An 18,815-nucleotide genomic window follows, 5' to 3' on the forward strand; every position below is an offset into this window, starting at 1 on the left:
GGCATGATGGCCGGGTGGTCCTCCCAAGTCCAGGTGACCGGGCACTCCGACCAGTGCATGTATTCCATCTTGGCCGGGATGACGGTGTTCACCTCCTGCTGAAGGAGGTGCTCGCTGTGCTTGTCGTCGCTGAGGCTGGTGAGGACGACGTAGGTGGCGTTCTGGGCCGGGTAGGCATCATCGCGTATCGCACCGCCGGCCGAGGCCGGCCGTGGAGGCAGAGGCGGCTGCCCCGCTCCCGGAGCCAGGGCCGGAGGAGGCGGGACGTCGCCCCTCATGATGCACTTGGTGATGGCGCACTGCCGAAGCGTGTGCGTGGACGGCCTTGCGGTGCTGTGGTGCTTGCAGGGAGCATCGAGCATCTCCTCGATACTCATGGCGGGTTGCCACTTTGTTTTGCCGGTCTGCCGACACTTGGCGGCCAGGTCGGCCGCGGGCGCCTGCTCGGCGGCCACGACGAGCCGGTTGTCGTAGTGCTGGGCTAGTTGATCGGCCTTGCGCTTGTTGTTCTGCTCGTTGTGCTGTTGCCGACTGCCTTCGCTGGCCGGCTTCGTGGGGGAAACCGGCTTTGCTTTGCCGGCTTCGTCCAGCGCCACCTGGATCTTCATGGCGGAGTCGGTGTTGGCATACTTGTCTGCCGTCACCATGAGCGCGGCCATGGTGGCCGGCTCGGAGCGCAAGAGCTTGTGCTTGAGGAGGGTGTCGTCCCGGCACCCGTTGACGAAGTACTGGATTGCTTGGGCTTCGTGGACGCCCTCGTAGCTATTCCGGAGCTTGCTCCCAGTGTGCGAGGTACTCGCGGCCGGTCTCCGCTAGTCCCTGCACGTGCATGGCGAGCTGACTGGGGCGGCTGGGTCACTTGTACGTGCCAGTGAAGTTGCACACGAAGGCTTGCTTGAAGTCGACCCACACGTTGATGCTGCCCTCCGACACACTGTTCAACTAGGTGCGGGCTGACCCCTGGAGCATGAGAGGCGCGTAGCACACGGCGACGCGGTGGTTTCCTCCGGCGATGCCGATGGCGGTGGTGTAATCGGTGAGCCAGTCCTCCGGCTTCACGGTGCCGTTGTACTTGGGGGTGTCGCGGGGGAGCGTGAACCCTTTAGTAAAAGGCTCACCCCGGATGCGTGGCCCGAAGCACGTCGGTCCGACGGGGCCGGTCTCCTCCAGCTCTTGGGAGAGGGCGAGTCAGTCGAAGCTGTGACGGACGTCGGTGTCGTCGATGGCGCGCGGGCCTAGCCGGTCGGTCACCACGCCGCGGGGGGCCTGGTCTCCTCCCATCGCACGTCGGCTGGGTTGGACCATTGGGTCGAGTCGGCGTCGGGCCTCCGAAGCCGGCTCGTTTCCCAAGCTGCCAGTGGTCGTCAGGCGGGGTCGCGCCGGGTCCGGGTGCGGCCGGAGTGCGCCTCGCCGGGTGGCGAGGATGCCGTCTGCTGGAAGTCGCCGGGTCCAGCGATGCGGGCGGAGCCGGATCCAGCCGGCTTGGCGAGTTGGTTGAGGCGGTCCTGCTGCGTGTTGGCCGCAGCAAGGAGGTCGTTTACCCTCTTGAGGCGGTCCTGGAGCTCTTCGCCTGCGAGCTGGTCCAGGACGACCGTGGCTGCCTGGGTAGCGCGCATGTTCTTCACAGGAGTCTCATAGATGGGAGGGACGGCATTGAAGGCGCGCCCGATCGCGCTGCCCCGGGACTGCACGTCGGCGAGCCGGCTTGGCTCGGGCGCGTTCGGCATGAAGTCGTAGGCGGCATTGCGCTCCAGCTGAGCGGAGTCGAGGAAGCGCTGCGTGGCAGCGAGCGTCTCGGTGAGGTCCAGCAGGCGCTGGCGGTCCTCGTCGAGGCGAGTCTGGGCCTCGGCAATGTCGGAGGCGTCGATGTCGGTGCCGATGGGGACATGAAGGCTCTGCATCATGGCCCGCAGGGGGGTTGGGCGGGCTGGACCGCCCCGCTGCGGTCCTGGCTTTAGCGGCCTTCCTCGCCGCGCTAGACGAGGAAGCAGCGCCGGTGTCGGTGACGAAAACCTCCACGCAGAGGTCCACCACCCCGGTGGGAGTGCTGTCACCGAGGAAAAGGGGGCAGTCGGAAAAGTCAAGTACCTTGCTGGGGTACTCGTCGGTCGCAGGCGTGTCGGAGATCCGCAGCGCGGCAAAGGAGGTGGCGAGTGCGTCGATGACGTCGTCCGCCAGCGTGACAGGCTCGTCGGAGTCGGAGAAGGGCCCCGTCTGAAGCATGCTCCCAGTCAGGACCTCGAGCTGCCCCACGATGGGAGCCAACTGTTGTGGTGGGCGCACGGCAGATGCCAAGGGATGGCAAAACAGAGGAGGAGGCTCGAGGGCACTGGTGGGCTCCAGAGGCGAGGTCGGCATGAGCGAGCGCGGGACGCAAGACATACCCAGGTTTGGGGCTCTTTGGAGAGACAACACCCCTAGTCCTGCCGAGTGTGGTTTATATCTAACAATACAGGGTTGTTCCTAGAGCTGTATGGAAGAAGAAGGAGGGCAGGCTAAGGCTTAGGCTGCTCCCTCTCCCGGTGTGGCTAGTCTAGTTTGTTGTGTGATTGCTATCGTTCTCGTCGTGTGCTACTTGCCCGTATACATGAGGGATCCTGGGGGGTTTATAGGTCAACCCCCCAGGGGTACAATGGTAATGTTACAAGGTTGTAGGGCCGGGTCCTCAGTGTCCAGGAACCCGGTGCTGGGGTCCGCCGGGTACCAGGCCTCGACGGGTTCCCCGGGCATGGGACCCGCCGGGTATGGGGGCACTGTTGGCCGTCTTGTCGATCGTCAGGGAGTGCCGCTCCGTCAAGTCACCGCTTGCTGGCATCATGGGTGACGATGGGTGCACTGTTGCCACGCCGGCACTGGTCAGCGGGTAGGTGGGGGCACTGTTGCCTCGTCCGGCTAACCAGAGACGTGGGCGGGGTACTGTGGCTTCGGTCATTAGTTGGTGGGCACTCGTCCCATCGTACGACTGAGATGGGACGGCCGCTGACCCTTGGCCGGGTTGGGAAACACGCCAAGGGGGGAGCTGGCTTGTTGGAGAACTCTTGAAGATTAGGCCGGGTTGAGGGGCTTGGCCGGGTCGAGCGGCCCGGCCAAGCGCGAGCCGTCTTGAGGGGTGATGATGGCCCCGTTGTTTTTGAAAAGGATCCGTGTTCCATTGCTTGCCCGGGGTTCATCCCCCGACAAGGGGGAATCGATCACGGAGGGCTTCTACATCAACACCATAGCCTCTCCGATGAAGCGTGAGTAGTTTACCACAGACCTTCGGGATGGCTTCTTCTCTCTCTTTGACTCTCAATACAAAGTTCTCCTCGATGTTCTTGGAGATCTATTCAATGTAATATTCTTTTGCGGTGTGTTTGCCGAGATCGATGAATTGTGGGTTTATGAACAAGATTATCTATGAATATTATTTGGTTCTTCTCTGAATTCTTATATGCATGATTTGATATCTTTGCAAGTCTCTTCAAATCATCGGTTTAGTTTGTCCTACTAGATTGACCCTTCTTGCAATGGGAGAAGTGCTTAGCTTTGGGTTCAATCTTGCGGTGTCCTTTCCCAGTGACAGTAGGGGCAGCAAGGTACGTATTGTATTTTGGCCATCGAGGATAAAAAGATGGGGTTTATATCATATTGCTTGAGTTTATCCCTCTACATCATGTCATCTTGCTTAATGTGTTACTTTGTTCTTATGAACTTAATACTCTAGATGCATGCTGGATCGCGGTTGATGTGTGGAGTAATAGTAGTAGATGCAGAATCGTTTCGATCTACTTGACACGGATGTGATGCCTATATTCATAATCATTTCCTAGATATTCTTATAACTATGCACTTTTCTATCAATTGCTCGGCAGTAATTTGTTCACCCATCGTAATACATGCTATCTTGAGAGAAGCCACTAGTGAAACCTATGGCCCCCGGGTCTCTTTCTTATTATATTGCATCTCGTTTACTATTTTTCAATCTATTCTTGTCAATCTATATACCAAAAATATCAAAAATATTTACTTTACTATCTTTATCAGATCTCACTTTTGCGAGTGACCGTGAAGGGATTGACAACCCCTTTATCATGTTGGTTGCCAGGTTCTTAATTGTTTGTGCAGGTACTAGGTGACTTGTGCGTTGTCTCCTACTGGATTGATACCTTGGTTCTCAAAAACTGAGGGAAATACTTACGCTACTTTGTTGCATCACCCTTTCCTCTTCAAGGGAAAACCAACGCATGCTCAAGAGGTAGCAATAAGGATTTCTAGCACCGTTGCCGGGGAGATCTACACCAAGTCAATACATACCAAGTACCCATCATAAACTCTTCTCCCTCGCATTACATTATTTGCCATTCGCCTCTCGTTTTCCTCTCCTCCACTTCTAAAACAATTTTCGAAAACCTTTGTCTTTTCTTCGCCCTTTTCCGTTCGTCTCTTTTCGCTTGCTTCTTGTGTGCTTGTGTGTTGGATTGATTGTTTGTCACAATGGCTCAAGATAATGTTGACACACGAACACGTCACGTGTACCCTCGACACCGGGGGTGATGCACCGCAGCTCACGTCGAGGGAGACCCGACCGACAGCGTGATACGCAAGACAGTCGGTGGACGCTTTTGCAGACCCGAAACCCCGCGCACCCGGGAGGGACCCCGTCAGGGATTGCGGCAGCTATGGGCTGCCCTAGGTCGATTCGCTCGTCCCTAGAGCCTCGGGATTCGCATCTCTCAAACATGAAGAACAGCGAAGAACGAGAGAGAAAACGGTGGAGAGATAAAACATAGATGAAAAAGTAGTATATTGATTTGTTCGATTGTGTGTTGTTTCAATCGGCCGTCACCCCCAACATATATAAGAGGCGGCTGGACTTCCGTACAAGCAAAGGATTTATCTAGGCTTTCCTTACAAGAAAATTACATCAATTCACATCCAAAACCCTAGTCAAATTCGGACTGGTTTTATCCGAACTTTCCAAAACTGTTCGGTTTAAACTGGCTGCACCTTGCGGGTCTTTTTTGCAGTGGTAAACGATCTCGGATGAAAACAAGCCCAAAAGCAATCTTGACCGTTTCGACGAGACGAACAACTTTGATGTTGAAGGTTTTTTTTATCAGAGATCATCTTGAGGGTCAGATCGGTCTCGCAACACAGGCTATTTCCTCGCGCTACCCGTCAGACATGTGTCTGGTGGGGCGCGCCACATCTCACCTCGTGACAGGGCTGCACTCCGATTGCTCTAACTTTTGCATACGAACTCGGATTTGAATGATTTTTATATCAAAATCGATCGTTTCGACGAAGCGAAGACAACCCGTGCAGGACATTTCTCCATCCAAGATCATCTGAATTAGCTTCTGAGCCCATCTTCAACTTCTCGTCAGCTTGACTATCACAACCTCCACCCCGGCAGGCCTTCCACCCGGGTAAGCTTTCCGCACCGACAAGGTTTCACCCTGGCAAGGTTTTTACACCGGCAAGGGTTCCTCCCTAGCTCGGCAAGGTTTCTACCCCGGCAAGAGTTCCTCCTCGGCAAGGTTTCTACCCCGGCAAGAGTTCCTCCTCGGCAAGATTTCTCCCTCGGCAAGATTTCACACCGGCAAGCTTCTCCGCCGGCAAGCTTTCCACGCCGGCAAGCTTCTCCGCCGGCAAGCTTTCCACGTCGGCAAGCCCTCACATCGGCAAGGTTTTACCCCGGCAAGGTTTCATTCAGCCAGCAAAGGCCGAATACTTTCTCACTCAGGGCCGGCCCGCGAAGTGTTGCCTCTAACTTTTGCATATGAACCCGGGTTTGTGACCATGCCAAAATCTGGTGTCAACACATGCCCCCTATTTTTCGGCAAAGCTTGTGTGCCGAAAAATAACTTGTATTGTGTTTGTTCTAAGGACGATGTCAACACTCCATCGGCCATTTATTTTCCTCAGGACGATAATCAGGTATCGTCCATGTTTGTGCTAAGGGCGATAGTCATATATCGGCCATTGCCCACTTAGGCTTCTTGCCACACACTTGGGTGGTATTTCTTCAAGTACTTGCCATTGAGAGCTCGAGGTAATAGTGCCCCTTGTACGGATTCCACCAAATAAGAGTTTCCGGGAACTATTCTTGCAATTCTAAAAGGACCTTCCCAACTTGGAGACCACTTCCCGAATTTTCTGTCCCTTGAACCAATCGGGAGAATTACTTTCCAGACGAGATCGCCAACTTGAAAATTCTTCAACTTAACCTTCTTATTGTAAGCCCTTGCTACCCTCAACTTGTCCCTCTCTATGGCCTTCAAAGCAGCCAAATGTTTATCGGCAACGTCATCAATATTTTCCATCATCAAGTTATAAAAGTCTACTGTCGATAAATCATTTTGTTTGGCTATTCTCAAAGCATTCAAATTCACTTCCACCGGTAAAACAGCCTCTTGACCATATACTAGCTCATATGGAGTCACCTTTGTAGCACCATGCCTTGAAATTCTATGTGCCCACAAAGCTTCAGACAACAACTCATGCCATCTCCTCAGATTATCCTCAATCTTCTTCTTGATGAGCTTGATTAAAATTTTATTGCTAGACTCGGCTTGTCCATTAGCTTGGGCATAATACGGAGAGGAATTGAGCAACTTTATATTATAAGATTCGGCAAACTCTCTGACTTGGTGTGACATAAAAGATGAACCTTGATCTGTAGTTAACATTTGAGGAATAGCGAATCTATGAATAATGTGCTCAGTTATGAATTGAATTACCTCTGTATGTGTCATGTTCTTGAGAGGTACTGCTTCAGACCATTTAGTGAAATAATCAGTTGCCACTAATACGAACCGATGCCCTTTTGAGGAAGATGGATGGATTTGTCCAATGAAGTCTAAACCCCAACCTATGAAAGGCCACGGCTTGATAATAGGATGTAACATAGCAGCAGGAGCCAATTGAATATCACCAAATTTTTGACAAGCTTCACACCCCTTATAATATCTGAAGAAATCATTAATCATAGTCGGCCAATAAAACCCAGCACGTCGCAATAACCATTTCATCTTGGGAGCCGACTGATGGGTGCCACAAATGCCCTCATGTACCTCTCCCATAGCAACTCTTGCCTGGTCCTTGTCCAAGCACTTTAGAAGAACATCATCGACTGTTCGGCGATAAAGACCGTCATATCTCACTGTATACTTGAAAGTCATACGCCGAACAGACCTGTCCACCCTTTCACTCGGATTGCACAAGTAATCAACAATGGGCTTCCTCCAGTCGGTATTATCACCTGCACTAGATTTTTTGTTAAGGGCCGAATCAGTGGGTTCTGGTTTGGCCTCTCCTATATTGGCAAGACAAGACATCGGTCTTTGAGAAATATGAAACATGCCATGATCAACATGATAGCCGGATGCTTGCTGTGCCAACTCATTTGCTCTCCAATTGTCATGCCTAGATATATGAGTAATGCTAAAACAATCCAATGTAGAAATTATATCTAGACATTTATCAAGATAAACATTAAGTGATTCGTCCAAACACTGAAAGACTTTGGATACTTGCTGCACTACTAGTAACGAATCACCGTAAGCCTCAATATGTGTAACACCTATAGCAAGTAACATCTCTAGGCCGAATAACAATGCTTCATATTCGGCTTGATTGTTTGTGCAAAAATATTCTAGGCGGCACGAGGCTTCAAAAACAGCACCATGAGGAGATATATAAACAATACCAACACCTTGGCCATTGCTACAAACTAAATGATCAAAGTATAATCTCCAGGGTACCACTGAAACAAGGTTCATATCAATATCATGCTTGTCATTAATCCGATGTTCAACAATGAAATTAGCAACAATTTGGCCTTTCATGGATTTTAGAGATTCGTACGCCAAATCATATTCAATCAAAGCATAAGCCCACTTGCCAATTCTACCACTAAGAATTGTCCTATGCAACATGTATTTAATGACATCGGTCTGACGAGCTACTACGCAAGCACTCGGCACTAAATAATGTCTCACTTTTGTGCAAGCATAATATAAGCATAGACATAATTTTTCAATAAATGTATACCTTGTCTCGGCGTCCAATAAGCGCCTGCTCAAATATGTAATAGCATGCTCTTTTCTTTCGGTTTCTTGAGTCAAAACAGCACCAATAACTCCTTCCTCTGCTGCAATGTAAAGCATGAAGGGTTCCCTATGCTTGGGTGCTTTCATCACCGGAGGAGTGCACAAATAATTCTTGATCATATCAAATGCTTCTTGCTATTTTGCCCCCCAAGTGAAATCAACATCATTCTTTAACTGACGGATAGGAGTAAATGCATCAACCTTCCCTGATAGATTAGCTATGAACCTCCTCAAGTAATTGACCTTGCAAAGGAACTTTTGCATATCTCTCTTGCATGTTGGAGCTTCCACTTTCTGTATGGCCTCTATCTTTTTGGGATCAATCTCTATGCCATCTTCATGGATAATGAAGCCCAAAAACTTACCAGCTGACACACCGAATGCACACTTCAAAGGATTCATCTTTAGTCCATAGTTTTTCATTCTTTCAAAAGCTAAACACAAATCGGCCAAGTGAGATTCAAAAGCGTCCGATTTGACAACAATATCATCAATATAGACTTCAAGTATGACACCGAGTAAATCATGAAAAATCAAATTCATAGCCCTTTGATATGTGGTGCCAGCATTTTTTAATCCGAATGTCATCACTGTCCACTCGAATAAACCAAGAAAACAAGGGCAACAAAAAGCTGTCTTGGACATGTCCTCTTCGGCCATAAAAATTTGATTGTATCCGGCATTACCATCTAGAAAGCTAATAACTTTATGTCCAGAGGCATCATTAATAAGCATATCAGCTATTGTCATGGGATACTCATCTTTGGGTGTAGCCCTACTCAGATCTCTAAAGTCAATGCACACCCTCAACTTGCCGGATCCTTTCTTTTCCACTGGGACAATGTTAGAAATCCACTCGGCATACCTGCAAGGTCCAATAAAATTAGCTTTAAGCAAACGACCGATCTCTTCCTTGATCCGGTCATATGTTTTTGGATTAAACTTTCTGGCCGATTGTTTATATGGTCTAAAACCAGCCTTTATAGGTAACCGATGCTCCACTAGCTCTCGGCTTAAACCTGGCATCTCATGATATTCCCACGCAAAGCAACAGACATATTCTTTCAACAGCTCGATCAACTTAGCTTTATGATCGGCTCTTAAATTTGCATTTACAAATGTCGGCTTAGGAGTTGAACCATCTCCTATATCTATCTCTTCTAATGGATCGGACGATGTAAAACCTTGTCCTAATTTATCCATATCATCTAACTATTCTATGGACTCATACATATCGTTCTCATTGGACCGATATTCCACAAGTCGCTTTTGTAACCACTCTGAGTTAGGATCCATTTAAACATATCATACCTTGGAGCCGATTGCATTCGGTCGGATTTAAAGAGACGGGCACGAAACCATTCTTGGTTGCGCTGAGAAAATCGAATTCTGACAAGTCACGTCCCGTCAAGCAAGTAGCATTTGGGTGTTGCCAATCCACCGATGCCTCGGCCAAAGCAACACAGGCCGAGTTATCCGCATGAATGACTTCCACTTCGTCATCAACCCACTGGATCAAAAATGGTGCATAGTGGATGGCACGCACTGGTTTGCATGAACCCAATCACGGCCTAGTATGACATTGTAGTTACCTTGCACCTCAGTGACAAAGAATGCGGTAGCCAAAGTTTTACTTCCCACTGTGAGCTCCACATACATCACATGTTTGGCTTCAGTTTTCTCTTTGCCTTCAAATCCATTGAGCACCATGTTGGTCTTTATCAACTCTTCATCATGCAGCCCCAATTTTTTGAAGCCTGAATACGGCATAAGATTCACCACAGCACCACCATCAACAAGCATCCGAGTGAGCGGTGATCCATTGATATGACTTCTGAGATACAACGGTTTCAGATGCGTTACTGGGTCTTTTGGCTTCTCGAATATTGCATTTTTAGGGCCAAAATCCAGCTGAGCCACCTCCCCTTCCTCATTGACAGCACGAAACTCAGCAGGTAAGTAATATACCATATTGATATCCATACCTTCATGAACCGGCGTAGACTCATAGTTCAACATATCATCCTCTTCGTCAAGTGCATCCACCAATTCTGAAATTTGTCCAAGTGAAGGAGAAGTAAAAAGTGTCACAGACGATGTAATAGCTGTCGCATCGTCCTCCTTTGGTGGCGCAGGTGCTGCTGTGATAGGTGTAGAAGCAATTGCATCTTGTATTTGCTTAGGCCTCCACACTTGTTTTGTAGGCACCATGGGCCGAGTGTCATTGAACAACTTATCCCATTGCTTCTCGGCTTCTTGTTCTGTCATCTCTTGACTCCTTAACCTCTGTAATTTCCTCTTTTGTGTTTTTGTCAGCCCTGGAGGACACCACTTTGGCTGAGCGTATTTAGGATCTCTCATCTTTACTTGGCTGGTGTTTCCTTCAAGGTCATTAGATGAGTGCTTTGGCACGATAGCAAGTATCAGCTCAGTCGGATTGCTATGCATAATCGGCTGTTGTATGGTGAATGTTTCGGTGCCCAAGATGAGTGAGTCGGCATCGGTTTTTTCCTTGCCTTTGCTTGACTCGACCGTTACAGCACTTGGCGACTTAACACGCCATTCTTGCTTGCCAACCCTTTTTTGATTATCTTGCACTAGCCGATTGACACTATTGTTCAAACGGCCTCGTGTGGGATAAGAAAGTCTCTCATGAATGGGCCTCCTTTTTTCTGTCCAACCTGGATGAAAAGCATAAGGGGCCATCGGGGGCTGCCACCATCCTCCATTGAAGTCTCCCATGTAATATGGTACATAGGGGAGAGGCGGTACCCATGGTCCCGGCGCCCACGACCCATATGGCCTTGCATGATGCTGAAATTCTTCCCGAGGAGGTGACCTTGAGCGCTTCAAATTTGGTGACCGGTTAGAGCTAGAACCGGCTGCATGATTGGCATACTTGGACAGCAACATATCAAAAGTTGGATTGATTTTCTTGCGCTGCACTTTAGCTTCATTCGTCTTCCACTTGCCAACTTCTGGACTTTTGGGCTTGACAAATTTAACACGAGTATTTTCTTGCGCTTGCGGTTGCCCCCCGAGTGTAGGATTCTTGATGGTGATTTTGATTGTCTCCTTGCCACAGGGTTGCTTGTCAAGCACAACCTGTCTCCCCAAGACCTTGTCGCCCTCCTTGTCTTTCCTGGGCTCACCAACAATGACATTAGCTTTATTAGCAGATTCGGCAACCTCCGGCCGAATGAGTAGCTTCTTTCCCTCCAAATCCATGGTATTCATTGGAAAAGGCTATTTATCAACTTGCATCTCAGAAAAGTTCAATCGTCTGTCATTAATGGCCGATTGTATCTGCCGTCGAAAAACATTGCAATCATTAGTAGCATGAGAAAAGGAATTATGATACTTGCAATAAGCGCGCCGTTTAAAATATTCTATCACACTTAGCAATGTTAAAATTAAACTTCATCTCCTCATCATGATTCTTATGAATCGGTTTCAGATAATTGCAAGTAAAGGGTTTGGCCTTAGATGGCCAAACAAATTCAGTAGAAAAAACATCACCCTCATCGTCCGAGTGATCACTATCATATTCCACGATATTCATCTTTGGACGATCGGCTTTGTATCTATGCACTTCTTTGAGATCTTTGCTTCGGCTTTCCTGAGCCAAAGCCCTTTGTAAGACTTGGTTGATATTTAAGAACTCATACCTTCTAGCTTTTCTCTAATGGGAGTTCTCAAACCACTCAGCACTAGGTCCGCCAAGTCCCTCTCGGTTATCACCAAACTAAAACACCGGTTTTTTGTTTCTCTGAATCTCTTGACGTAATCGGAGACCGATTCATCATGTTTCTGTTTAACCGATGTTAGATGTGACAACTTGAGTTCATTGTCGCCGCTATAAAAGTGATCATGAAACTTCTGCTCTAGCTGCGACCAAACCCGAATGGAACCATGGGGTAAAGAAGAAAACCATGAAAATGCGGTACCAGTTAATGATAAAGGAAATAAACGCACTTTCAATTCATTCAATGAGCCTGCCTCGCCCAGTTGTGCTAAATACTGACTAACATGCTCCCATGTGGTTTTTGTGCCTTCTCCATTAAACTTAACAGAATCTGGAATTTTATATCCTGGAGGGCACTGGATGGCATAAAAGTACTCGGGGTACGGCTTTTGGTAAATCCGATTCCGAGGTAACTCAACTCCAAAATTCTCTCGAAGCATCTTAGCCATCTCCTCTCTAAGATTAGCTAGACCATCATCCATAGTGGATGATGAAGCTTGTGGCAGTGGCATAGGAGGAGTAGGATTACTAGTTGTAGGTAAGACTTGTGGCATGTATGCCAACCCATAATTTGGTAGTGGTCAAGTGGTTGTAGCTGTAGGTAGGGTTTGGTTCGGCGTTGCCACCGAACCTGGCATGCTCATGATAGGACTAATGGGTGCAGCCACAATTTGGTTTGTATGGGTAGGGTAATAAGCCATCGGCATGGCAGGCGCCGATGCAACAGGTAAAGCCAGATTAGGGTTTTGCACACTAGCAGCTACACCATCATTACCACTAGACGATTGAGATATATTCTTCTGAGCATTAGTATTTTCTATGAAAGTTTGATAGACTAGATTGTTACCATCAACAATACGACTTTCAATCTCAGCCCACTGCTTAGGAGAAAAGGCGGTACTTACAGAGGGTTTAACCTGTTCAGTTTGAAGAGGAGGGAACTTGATTTCTTCAATCGGAGTGATGTTGCCTTGGCGATCTTTCTTGAATTTTGCAAGGAACTCCTACAGGTCCTTCTCCTCGTGCGCCTTCTTGTATTCCTCATAGACTTGGCGATGATCGGCCGATATCTCATCAAGACTGGGCTTAATGATGTTATCGGCGTCTACCTCAAATGGCTTGGGAAGATCGGACATGGTGGATGATGATGATTGATCTTCGTTCCCCAGCGGAGTCGCCAAAAAGTGTGTTGACACACGAACACGTCACGTGTACCCTCGACGCCGGGGGTGATGCACCGCAGCTCACGTCGAGGGAGACCGACCGACAGCACGATACGCAAGACAGTCGGCGGGCGCTTTTGCAGACCCAAAACCCCGCGCACCCGGGAGGGACCCCGTCAGGGATTGCGGCGGCTATGGGCTGCCCTAGGTCAATTCGCTCGCCCCTAGAGCCTCGGGATTCGCAGCTCTCAAACACGAAGAACAGCGAAGAACGAGAGAGAAAAACGGTGGAGAGATAAAACGTAGATAAAAAAGCAGTATATTGATTTGTTCGATTGTGTGTTGTTTCAATCGGCCGTCACCCCCAACATATATAAGAGGCGGCTGGACTTCCCGTACAAGCAAAGGATTTATCTAGGCTTTCCTTACAAGAAAATTACATCAATTCACATCCAAAATCCTAGTCAAATTCGGACTGCTTTTATCCGAACTTTCCAAAACTGTTCGGTTTAAACTGGCTGCACCTTACAGGTCTTTTTTGCGGTGGTAAACGATCTCGGATGAAAACAAGCCCAAAAGCAATCTTGACCATTTCGACGAGACGAACAAATTTGATGTTGAAGGTTTTTTGATCAGAGATCATCTTGAGGGTCAGATCGGTCTCGCAACACAGGCTATTTCCTCGCGCTACCCGTCAGACATGTGTCTGGTGGGGCGCGCCACATCTCGCCTCGTGACAGGGCTGCACTCGATTGCTCTAACTTTTGCATACGAACTCGGATTTGAATGATTTTTATATCAAAATCGATCGTTTCAACGAAGCGAAGACAACCTATGTAGGACATTTCTCCATCCAAGATTATCTAAATTAGCTTCTGAGCACATCTTCAACTTCTCGTCGGCTTGACTATCACAACCTCCACCCCGGCAGGCCTTCCACCCGGGTAAGCTTTCCGCACCGACAAGGTTTCACCCCGGCAAGGTTTTTACACCGACAAGGGTTCCTCCCTAGCTCGGCAAGGTTTCTACCCTGGCAAGAGTTCCTCCTCGGCAAGGTTTCTACCCCGGCAAGAGTTCGTCCTCGGCAAGGTTTCTCCCTCGGCAAGATTTCACACCGGTAAGCTTCTCCGCCGGCAAGCTTTCCACGTCGGCAAGCCCTCACATCGGCAAGGTTTTACCCCGGCAAGGTTTCATCCAGCCGGCAAAGGCCGAATACTTTCTCACTCAGGGCCGGCCCGCGAAGTGTTGCCTCTAACTTTTGCATACGAACCCGGGTCGTGACCATGCCAAAATCTGGTGTCAACAGATAATACCAAATTGTGTGACTTTTCCAATACCAACAACAATGATTTTATTAGCACTCCGATTGCTCCTACTACCGATGCTGAATCTTGTGAAATTAATACCGCTTTGTTGAATCTTGTTATGAAAGATCAATTTTCTGGCCTTCCTAGTGAAGATGCTGCTACCCATCTAAACAACTTTGTTGATTTCGGTGATATGCAAAAGAAGAAAGATGTGGATAATGATATTGTTAAATTGAAGCTATTTCCGTTTTCTCTTAGAGATCGTGCTAAAACTTGGTTCTCTTCTTTGCCTAAAAATAGTATTGATTCATGGAATAAGTGCAAAGATGCTTTTATCTCTAAGTATTTTCCTCCCGCTAAGATCAACTCTCTTAGGAACGATATTATGAATTTTAAGCAACTTGATCATGAGCATGTTGCACAAACTTGGGAGAGGATGAAATTAATGATGCCTAATTGCCCTACACATGGTTTGAATTTGTGGATGATTATACAAAAAATTTATGCCGGATTGAATTTTGCTTCTAGAAATCTTTTAGATTCGGCCGCGGGAGGCACTTTTATGGAAATCACTTTAGGAGAAGCTACTAAACTCCTAGACAATATTATGGTTAATTATTCTCAATGGCACACCAAAAGATCTACTAGTAAAAAAGTTCATGCGATTGAAGAGATTAATGTTTTGAGTGGAAAGATGGATGAACTTATGAATTTTTTTCCTAATAAAAGTGTTTCTTCTGATCCTAATGATATTCCTTTGTCCACTTTGATTGAGAATAATAATGAATCTATGGATGTGAATTTTGTTGGTAGGAATATTTTTGGTAACAACGCGTATAGAGGAAATTTTAATTCTAGGTCGTTTCCTAGTAATTCCTCTAATAATTATGATAATTCCTATAACAAATCTTATGGAAATTTTAATAATATGCCCTCTAATTTTGAGATTAGTGTTAAATAATTTATGAGTTCGCAAAAGAATTTCAATGCTTTGGTTGAAGAAAAATTGCTTAAGATTGATGAGTTGGCTAGGAACGTGGATAGAATTTCTCTTGATGTTGATTCTTTGAAAATTAGATCTATTCCACCTAAACATGATATCAATGAGTCTCTCAAAGCCATGAGAATTTCCATTGATGAGTGCAAAGAAAGAACCGCTAGGATGCGTGCTAAAAAAGATTGCTTTGTGAGAGCCTGTTCTTCTAGTTTTCATGATAATAATGATGAAGATCTAAAAGTGATTGATGTGACTCCTATTAAATATTTGTTTTCCAATATGAATCTTGATAAAGATGGGACTGGATATGAGTCAACTTTAGTTAAAAGGCGTCCCAATGATTCAGAGTTTTTAGATCTTGATGCAAAAATTAATAAAAGTGGGATTGAAGAGGTTAAAATTTTACATAGCAATGAACCCACCATTTTGAATTTCAAGGGATTTAATTATTATAGTAGCTCTTTGATAGATTGTATTTCCTTGTTGCAATCCGTGTTAAATTCTCCTCATGCTTATAATCAAAATAAAGCTTTTACTAAACATATCGTTGATACTTTGATGCAATACTATGAAGAAAAGCTTGAACTAGAAGTTTCTATCCCTAGAAAACTTTATGATGAGTGGGAACCTACTATTAAAATTAAGATTAAAGATTATGAATGATATGCTTTATGTGATTTGGGTGCTAGTGTTTCCACGATTCCAAAAACTTTGTGTGATGTGCTAGGTTTCCGTGAATTTGATGATTGTTCTTTAAATTTGCATCTTGTGGATTCCACCATTAAGAAACCTATGGGAAGGATTAATGATGTTATTGTTGTTGCAAATAGTAATTGTGTGCCCGTATATTTCATTGTTCTTGATATAGATTGCAATCTTACATGTCCTATTATTCTTGGTAGACCTTTCTTTAGAACGATTGGTGCAATTATTGACATGAAAGAAGGAAATATCAGATTCCAATTTCCGTTAAGGAAAGGCATGGAACACTTTCCTAGAAAGAAAATTAAATTGCCTTATGAATCTATTATTAGAGCCACTTATGGATTGCATACCAAAGATAACAATACCTAGATCTATTCTTGTTTTTATGCCTAGCTAGGAGCGTTAAACGATAGCGCTTGTTGGGAGGCAACCCAATTTTATTTTTGTTCTTTAATTTTTGTTCCTATTTAGTGATAAACAATTTATCTAGCCTATGTTATGATTTTATTTTTTATGCTTTAATTAGTGTTTGTGCCAAGTAAAGCCTTTAGGATCTTCTTGGGTGATTATTGTTTGATCTTGCCGATAAAAACAGAAAGTATGCGCTCACGAAAATAATTTTCATCTTTTTACGAGAGAGCGATAAAATACCAATTCCAACTGCAGTAGATCAATATACAAATTGTCCTGGTCGTCCTAAGTTTTCAGAATTTTTGGACTTACAGAACTATTTGAAACCTATAGATTGCTACAGATTGTTCTGTTTTTGACTGATTCTGTTTTTCGCGTGTTTTTTGCTTATTTTGATGCATCTATGGCTAGTATCGGGGGGTATGAACCATAGAGAAGTTGGAATACACTAGGTTTAACACCAATATAAATAAATAATGAGTTCATTACAGTACCTTAAAGTGGTGGTTTATTTTCTTATACTAACGAAGCTCGTGAGATTTTCTATTGAGTTTTGTGTTGTGAAGTTTTCAAGTTTTTGGATAAAGATTGGATGGATTTTGGAATAAGAAGTGGCAAGAGCCTAAGCTTACGGATGCCCAAGACACCCCAAGGAAAAATTCAAGGACAACCAAAATCCTAAGCTTGGGGATGCCCCGGAAGGCATCCCCTCTTTCGTCTTCGTCTATCAGTAACTTTACTTGAGGCTATGTTTTTATACACCACATGATATGTGTTTTACTTGGAGTGTCTTGTATGATTTGAGTCTTTGCTTTTTAGTTTAACACAATCATCCTTGCTGTACACACCTTTTGGGAGAGACACGCATGAATCGGAATTTATTAGAATACTCTATGTGCTTCACTTATATCTTTTGGGCTAGATAATTTTGCTCTAGTGCTTCACTTGTATATTCTTAGAGCACGGTGGTGGTTTTATTTTATAGAAATTATTGATATCTCATGCTTAACTTATACTATTTTGAGAGTCCTTTAGAACAACATGATATTTTACTTTGGCTATAAAATTAGTACTAATATGATAGGCATCCAAGATGACTATAATAATAACTTTCATATAAAGTGCATTGAATACTATGAGAAGTTCGATTCCTTATGATTGTTTTGAGATATGAAGATGGTGATATTAGAGTCATGCTAGTTGAGTAGTTGTGAATTTGAGAGATACTTGTGTTAAAGTTTGTGATGCCCGTAGCATGCATGTATGGTGAACCGTTATGTGATGAAGTCAGAGCATGATTTATTTTTTGATTGTCCTCCTTATGAGTGGTGGTCGGGGACGAGCGATGGTCTTTTCCTACCAATCTACCCCCCTAGGAGCATGCGCATAATACTTTGTTTGGATAACTAATAGATTTTTTCAATAAGTATGTGAGTTCTTTATGACTAATGTTGAGTCCATGGATTATACGCACTCTCACCCTTCCACCACTGCTAGCCTCTCTAGTATCGCGCAACATTCGCCGGTACCATAAACCCACCATTTACCTTCCTCAAAACATCCACCATACCTACATATTATGGCATTTCCATATCCATTCCAAGATATATTGCCATGCAACTTTCCACCGTTCCGTTTATTATGACACGCTCCATCATTGTCATATTGCTTTGCATGATCATGTAGTTGACATCGTATTTGTGGCAAAGCCACCATTCATAATTTTTCATACATGTCACTCTTGAATCATTGCACATCCCGGTACACCGCTGGAGGTATTCACATAGAGTCATATTTTGTTCTAAGTATCGAGTTGTAATTCTTGAGTTGTAAGTAAATAAAAGTGTGATGATCATCATTATTAGAGCATTGTCCCATGTGAGAAAAGGATGATGGAGACTATGATTCCCCCACAAGTCGGGATGAGAATCCGGACGAAAAATAAAAAGATAAAAAAGAGGCCATAAAAAATAGGGAGAAAAGGCCCAAATAAAAAAATGATGAGAGAAAAAGAGACAAGAGGCAATGCTAGTATCCTCTTTCCACACTTGTGCTTCAAAGTAGCACAATGATCTTCATGATAGAGAGTCTCCTATTTTGTCACTTTCATATACTAGTGGGAATTTTTCATTATAGAACTTGGCTTGTATATTCCAATGATGGGCTTCCTCAAGATGCCCTAGGTCTTCATGAGCAAGCAAGTTGGATGCACACCCACTTAGTTTCTTTTTGAGCTTTCATACACTTATAGATCTAGTGCATCCGTTGCATGGCAATCCCTACTCACTCACATTGATATCTATTGATGATCATCTTCATAGCCCGTTGATACGCCTAGTTGATATGAGACTATCTTCTCCTTTTTGTCTTCTCCACAACCACCATTCTATTCCA

The sequence above is a fragment of the Triticum dicoccoides genome, chromosome 1A, assembly GCF_002162155.2.
Source record: "Triticum dicoccoides isolate Atlit2015 ecotype Zavitan chromosome 1A, WEW_v2.0, whole genome shotgun sequence".
NCBI lineage: Eukaryota > Viridiplantae > Streptophyta > Magnoliopsida > Poales > Poaceae > Triticum > Triticum dicoccoides.